This window comes from Otolemur garnettii, unplaced genomic scaffold (genome assembly GCF_000181295.1).
Source record: "Otolemur garnettii isolate 467f Iridium unplaced genomic scaffold, OtoGar3 scaffold00004, whole genome shotgun sequence".
NCBI classification, from domain to species: Eukaryota; Metazoa; Chordata; class Mammalia; order Primates; family Galagidae; genus Otolemur; species Otolemur garnettii.
In genome coordinates this window covers 4,888,010-4,895,146 of record NW_003852399.1, presented here as the reverse complement: position 1 = coordinate 4,895,146, position 7,137 = coordinate 4,888,010, and the positions used below count along the sequence as shown (strand labels likewise).

The 7,137-nt window shown below is 43.2% G+C and overlaps 1 long non-coding RNA gene across 1 annotated transcript in view; it reads right to left on the bottom strand.

Moving 5' to 3' along the window:
• Nucleotides 1-2,187: 2,187 nt before the first annotated feature.
• The window catches only part of LOC111727672, a 10,902-nt gene continuing 5,952 nt past the window's right edge, over nucleotides 2,188-7,137 (bottom strand). Inside the window, exons 2-3 of the long non-coding RNA XR_002775162.1 lie at nucleotides 5,183-5,275; nucleotides 2,188-2,446 (exon numbers count right to left, since the gene is read on the bottom strand). This is a non-coding gene — a long non-coding RNA (uncharacterized LOC111727672). The remainder of the gene's footprint in view (nucleotides 2,447-5,182; nucleotides 5,276-7,137) is intronic.

Below are 7,137 nucleotides of genomic sequence, written 5' to 3'. Positions count from 1 at the left end.
TGCCCAGGACAGCTCCTATATCCAGCTCTATTTCAGACATCTCTTCTCTATGTGCCACCAGGGGTCACAGTTCAGCTCTATCCAGCCTTGTTTCCCTTAGCCATGGCCTCCTGTCCTCTGTCCGTCCACGCCTTATAGGACACACTTCTTTCCTTCTGCTCCATAAAAAGAGCTTGCCTTTCAGGAATGTGTTTACAACATCTTTGCTTCTGAGCCTGCAGTAAGCACTGGAGTCTCAGCATGTCACAAAGCCCAGGGCCTGATGACATAGGCATTGGAAGTAGACAGAAATGATTCTGTCACTTACAACCCGTGTGATCTTGGAAAGACACTAAATAACACTGAGCATCAGCTTTCTTGTTTATAAAAGAAGATTTTAAATGATTATGTTTGCCTCATATAATTTTGGGGATGATTAAATGAGGTAATAACCCTTATACCTCTAGCAAACCTTGCCTTATAATGACAGCTTACAACATTTTTTTGAGTCAGTAATTAACTTTATAAGATGTTCAAAAGCTATTTGAAATATGAAGAGGAGAATGGATTTAATTCATTTTAACTCAGAGAAATGTGGGAAGACTTCATTGGGGAGATAGGCTTTTATGGCAGAAGTGGCTGAGAAAAAACCTTCACAAGAACAAAAATGTCATTTGTCAACGTCAGAGGTGGAGATCCAGGCTGAGACTGCAGGTCTGCCAAGGCTTGGGGAGGGGCAGTGGAGTGGGAAATCAGATGGGATAAAGGTACGGACCAGGCTCAAGGGGGCCTTGAAGGGTAAGTGAGGTTTGGACTTTATTCTACTTTTTCTTTCTGGAGAAGAGAGGTGGGCCACCAAGGAAGATCATCCATCAGGTCCATCGCACAAGTGCCATCAGGAGCAGGGGTCAGCAGTTCTAGAGATTTGGGAAGGGGATGAGTAATTATTTGGAAGAGGACCCATAGTATAGACAAGCTGGCTTTGGTCTTATGCCAACAGGGAGTGCTTTGAGGACTCCCACTGGCCCTGTTTGGAAGACCCCAGAGACAGGGATGATATTAGTAGGTCCTTTACCCAGTGGCTGAGAGCACTGGTTAGGCCAACAGAAAGGATGGACTGAGAAGAGGGGAGTCTAGCAGAGTTGGCTCAAAGTCACAAGCGTGGGCAGAGCTGATGTGGACCCTGGTGGAGGAGGAGATGCTGAGACCAAAAGCTGTGGTACCAGGTACCCAGAGCTCAGCTCTGGTTGTCAGTTCTACCGTTGGGAAGCTCATTGTTTAGAAAACATGTTGTGTCTACTGGACTTTCACCGTGGTGTGTCTGGAAGTGTAACCTGAAGAAATGAGGACTCAGAAGTGGGAGTGGACACATGAGAAAGGCCCAGCCGATGGAAGGGTGGTCAGGTTTTCTGTGCCCAGCTCCAAAGAAAGGACGAGGAGACCTCAGGATCAGTAGCTGGAGGGACTTTACAGTTATTCAAACAGAAGCTTTACAAAAGTCCTGTCTATAGACTGTCACTTTAGGAAGCACCACCATGTGTTCATGATTTGTTCATTATTGAGATAAAAATTTAGAATAAGTAAACTCTGATGCTGTGTGAGAAGTTGGATAAAAATGTATTCCCGTGAGATTTTGAGAAACTACAAGATGCTTCATTCATTCAATATTCCTGGATGCTCTGAAAAAAAGTCTTTCCCCCTCCAATGTACCTAATGATTCCTGTTACATTGTCTACACCAGAACACACTATTAGCCCCCTGAGGCAGGGCCTGTGTGTTCATTTATGTCTGAATCACCAGCCGACAGGATGCTGCCTACTGTGAAGTATGTCAGCAACAAGGGTTTGTTGACCAAATGTCAACTCAACTTTGTTGAATCTATTGCTCAAAACTGGACTGATTTCCTTCTGTGTTTAAGGAACGTCTGCCTGAAATATATCGATAGCCAACATTGATCAAGATCTTGTCATTGGCCAGGTGCCAGGCCAAATGCCTTTTAGACATCATCTCATCTAACCCCTATAACCAACCCTTTTAAAAACATCAAGCAGATCCTATCACTACACCCTTTCTACTCATAAGGAAACGAAGGCACATAAATGCTAAGTAGGTCCCTGTAGTCATATAGAAAGCAATTAGATAATAAAAGATTTAAATTTAGGTTGTGTGACTCCGAAGCCAGCACTGTTTATTAATATAGTAGTACACTTTGAGAGAAGAAATTATCATTAGCAATCATTAATAGGGTAACAGTGTGAAAAATAGCTAATAGTAATTGAGCATTTTCTGTGTGCCAGACCCTGTGCATTTGCCCATGTAATCCTCATATAAGCCTCATAGTGTAGGTACTATTCTTGTGCTCATTTGACAGGAAATGACTAGAATCTAGGATGCTGGGACGTCGGCTTAGTAGACTCCAATGTTTATCCTCCAGGTATTATGTGAGCTTCTTCCCTCTTTTATGATACTGTAAAAAAACAAAATACATATTAGTGCGATGCTCTAATAAAATTGTATTTGGATTTGACCTGGAACTGGATCTCAACTCATCAAACACTTTATTAGGATGGTATCATTCCAAAAATTCTTTATGCTTGCCCACTGGCTTTCAATTCATTATGGGTTTAGAGACAGGTTAGAGGTGACAAGGAAATTCACCCTAAAATCAACACTGTAGAAAAAACTAGAAATTCAGAATGGAATGAAGATGGGGTGAGGGATGGACTCATCATTTTGCTAATTGTGGGACCAGAGGCCACTTAAGCCCCCCATGCCTTAGTAGCGTCATGTATAAATTGGAGGAGGTAATTCTGCCTCCTTCGTAGTGTTACTATAAAGAGGAGAGGGTGCAGCCCTCACTGATGCTCCCCACGTCTTGCCGTCTGGTCCTCATCCTTTTTCTTTTTTTCCCCTCATCCTTTTTCTTTCTCTTCTTCCTCCTTCTCTTCCTCTTCCTTCTCCTCATTCTTCGTCTCCATTTTATCATGATTACACTGTAACTGTTTTAGTGGGAAGAATTAGATTTATTATAAGACAGATGAAGTTGGGTAGAGGAGTGTACCTAGTGTAGGCCTCACTTTATGATGTAGCCCATCTCAGCTTTATGAAACTGAGTCTACCTCAAAAGGGTACCAGACCCTCTGAAATGGACGCAATGTGGTCCTTCATTCAGAGATGGAAGAACTCAACCAGCTAGTTGGCAGATTCAGTTCATATTGGGTCTGGAGCTTACACAATTTTTGTACCTCTGTCAGGTAAAAGATTACAAAATTTAGGTGCAAATGAGAGTTTTCATAACAATAGTTCACTCTTTTTTTTTTTTTTTTTTTTTTGAGACAGAGTCTCACTTTGTTGCCCTCAATAGATTGTCATGGTGTCATAGCTCACAGCAACCTCAAACTTTTGGGCTCAACTGACCCTTTTGCCTCAGCCACCTGACTAGCTAGGGTTACATGTACCCACCACAGCACCTGGCTATTTTTAGAGATAGGGTCTCACTCTCGCTCAGGCTGATCTTAACCTCCTAAGCTTAAGCAATCCACTGGCCTCAGCCTCCCAGCATGTTAGGATTACAGGTGTGAGCCACCCTGCCCCACTGGTTTACTTCTTTCTAAAAAATATTTTCACCTCATCAAAATCATTCATACTCCTGAAATAATTCTGGATCTTATAGTTGAGTTAAATCAAGTTTGGCTTTATGGAAATAAGTATCTTTCCTTTCTCCTTCCTTTTGGCTTTGTATGTTTGGGGTAAAAAGCCTTTTGGCTGAGAAAAAGGGAAGGGGCTGGTAAGTGCAGGCATGCCAGTATGCTTGCTGCAGGGGGTCAGGGAGGGAGGTTCTCTGAAGCAGCCAGGATGTGAGGTGCCTCATAACACTAACCTTATGCGTCACCTGGGCAAGTCGCATTAAGAAAACAATCTGTCCTTCCTGCCTGGGGACCCTTCCTGGGTGGTCCTAGGCTGCTAGTGCAAAGTTGTCCTTCAGAGATGCTGAGGAGACAAGGATTTTCCATCTCATCTCTTGGCCTCCTCCTCGCTCTCTCTTAGTGGGGACTGGTGCTACCTCCTGCTGGGACATTGTGGGGAAGATTAATTAGCTAATATTGGTTAAGGGCCTTTGATGATGACTGCTAAGTGTTTGTAACGTGTAATTACCATTTTTTCCAAGAAAATGTCCATATAGTTACTAATTAGGCATTGTTGAAGCACCTCCTGGCCCATTATTTTACAGTTGTCTTGTAATTAACTGGCATCAGTACCATTTCAAATGACATTTATTGCCCATTTCTCTGGCTTAATTTTTGGAAATTTTATAGGAAGCTTGGGCATTGTTTCTTATTCACTGCAACTTGAATAATTAACAAGGTAAATATGGCTTTGGGTGGTAATATTGTCAACAACAAGAGTTCTTGAGAGATTTTAATTAAGAACACTACTGCTGTACTTCATGTAAAGTTTATTATGGTGCCTAAGCACTCTAAATCGTCTTTCCCTGTGGATTGCGGCTCATGCCTGAGTGTGTGTGTGAGAGAGAGAGTGTCTGCATGTGTGCATGTGTGGTGTGATATGAGGTATGAGGCCAAAGTTCTCCTCTGGCTTAGGCTTCTCTGAGGCATAAACTGGAGAATTCGCTTAATTTTTTACTTTGTTTTCTTTTTTACTGTTATGTGGAGATTTAAGTTAGCTTAAGTCAGTAGCATTTGCCAAATGTCTACCATATTATCAGCTAATGGGCTAGACATGTTTCATGCTTTAATTTTTACAAGGCAGTGAGGTCTCTCCCCATGACAAAATGAAAGAGAAGCTAAGACGGGTGTCCAGGATGACACAGCTTTCATTAAAATATACAAGAAGATAAGACTAAAACTAAATCCAGACTCTGGAGGCAGACTCTGAAGCCTGGTCTCTTTGTACTCTCTCTCTCAAATAGCAGTGCTGAGCTTTCTATCTGGAGGTGAGTCTCGGTCACCCCACAGTCCAGTTTATGCCTTATCCAGGGAGGCTTCTACGAGGTCATTTATCCAAATGCATCTCCTCTCTGGGGCTCTGATGTTACTTTCTGTCACGTCTCTCAAGAACCTCTGAAGAACTATCCACTAAAAGCAATACGTTTTCTGGGAACTATGGAGATGCAAGGAAGCAGACTCTGAATTGGAGATTTTCTTAGAGAAAGCTGATGGAGGAGTGTTCTATGGAGCAATACCTCTCAGGCGGTAGGAGAAGCAGGACTGAGGAAAGTGCCTGGAACGAAGCTGAAGCTGGTCCCTCAGGCATTTCTGGAATTGAGATGACCCTTCTGAGATAAATTGAAGACAGAAGATCAAATCTTTGAACTGTTGCAGGCTGTTGGACAAGGTGACTCTCTCTAGCCAATGGGGAGGGTGATGTCTGGAGAGGAGCTCTGCTGTAAGATGTCAACACCTACACTCCTGGCCACTATGGGCTGGAGTTTCTCACTTGTAGGAAGGACTCTGAGTGGAGCACCACAGCATCTACAACAGCATCCACTGCAGTGGTGGGAGGACTGCGCTCAGGAAATCTGACCCTTTACGACTACCTCGTAATTTGTTCCTTGCAAATCAGTGACTATTATCATTTCCATCTTATAGCTAGAAATATAGAATCCCAGAGTAAAAGGACTTGCACAACTAATATATGAAGGGATTGTAGAGCCCATAATAGACTGCCAAACCTGTGTACATTCCCTAGGATAATGCACCTGCCCTTGATGGAAAGTGACAAAGAGGTAGCTTGGTAGGCGGGAAGAAAACACACCCTTCTTGGGCCTGCACTTCTTTGCACAAGCTGTTCCTCCTGCTATCAATACCCTTCTTTCTCTGCTCAGTTGGAAAATTCAGAACATGACCATCAAGTCGAGCTTAGATGGGATTCACCTCTAGGTGAAGCTCTTCCTGACTTTAACACAAATGGGGAGAGTCACAGCGGCACTCCTTGCTCAAACCCTCCCCCTGCACTCCAGTCCCAGTGTGGTAGCTGTTTGTTTAAATATCTCCGTCTTCTGTACACTCTGACATTCCTGAAGGGTGGCCTTGTATTTTATTTGTCTTTCAGATTCACAACACTTAGCCTGGAATGAGCCTGCAATTGTAAATTGAATACATGAATACATATAAATAAATATACCAATAGATAATTTTTTCAAATGTTTATTGTCTACTAGAATATTTAATTCATTTTCTTTTGGTAGGATAACATTAATTTGTTGAACTCAAGCAAGATTATGCCAGCTATTTTTCAAGGAATAAAAAACAATGAAGAATTATATCCAAAAGAAAACATTTTTTTTCCTTCAATTCCTCCTTTCTTTACCATGGAGAAATTCGTGATTTTTTTAATTACTTTTTTTCTATGGGTTTCTCTGACAAGCACAGTTATTTAGCCGCTGACTGGGCTGACTTAACTCTGAGCTCTGATACATGTGTACACAGGCGGCTATCTTAGAGCTGCCACTCTGCCCAGTTGGGAGAAAGATAGAGCTCAGGATGAATTCAGATTAAATTGTCACTTACTGGGCATCTACTAAAGACTGGATATGGCACTAGAGACATTATCTGCATTATCTTAATAATCAATTGACACTACTGTCCCCATAGTGCAGTCACAGAAAAGGATGCTCACGGAGGGGATATAATTTGTTGGCAGTCACCCAGCTATGAAGCCTACGCTGAGTCCAGAAATCAAGTTTCACACCGATTGGAGATGGACTGTGATTCAGAGAGGGCAAGAAAGTGCTTAGCTAATAGGACTGTGTCTAGATGATGGAGGGCAGGGTCCCTACCAACCCTGAGGTTCCATGGTCTGGGTGGCTTGGTGAGGACCTCTATTGGGTGGACTTTGTGTGCAAATTGAGAATGCAGTGAGGTTGGGGCTTGGGAGGAGGAAGGACCAAGGATTCGGGTTTCCTTATTTGTCTAGTCACTCATTGAGTATTGCTTCATGCCACTGCTCTACCTGTGTCCTTCTATGGCTCCCTTGTGCTCTTTGCACAGAGATGGTGGCTCTGTCAGATGCTGTGTGGCCTGCCTCTGCCTCCTGTCTCTGCCTCCTGTCTCCTGCCTCCTGCCTCTGCCTCCTGTCTCTGCCTCCTGTCTCGCCTCCTGTCTCCTGCCTCTGCCTCCTGTCTCTGCCTCCTGCCTC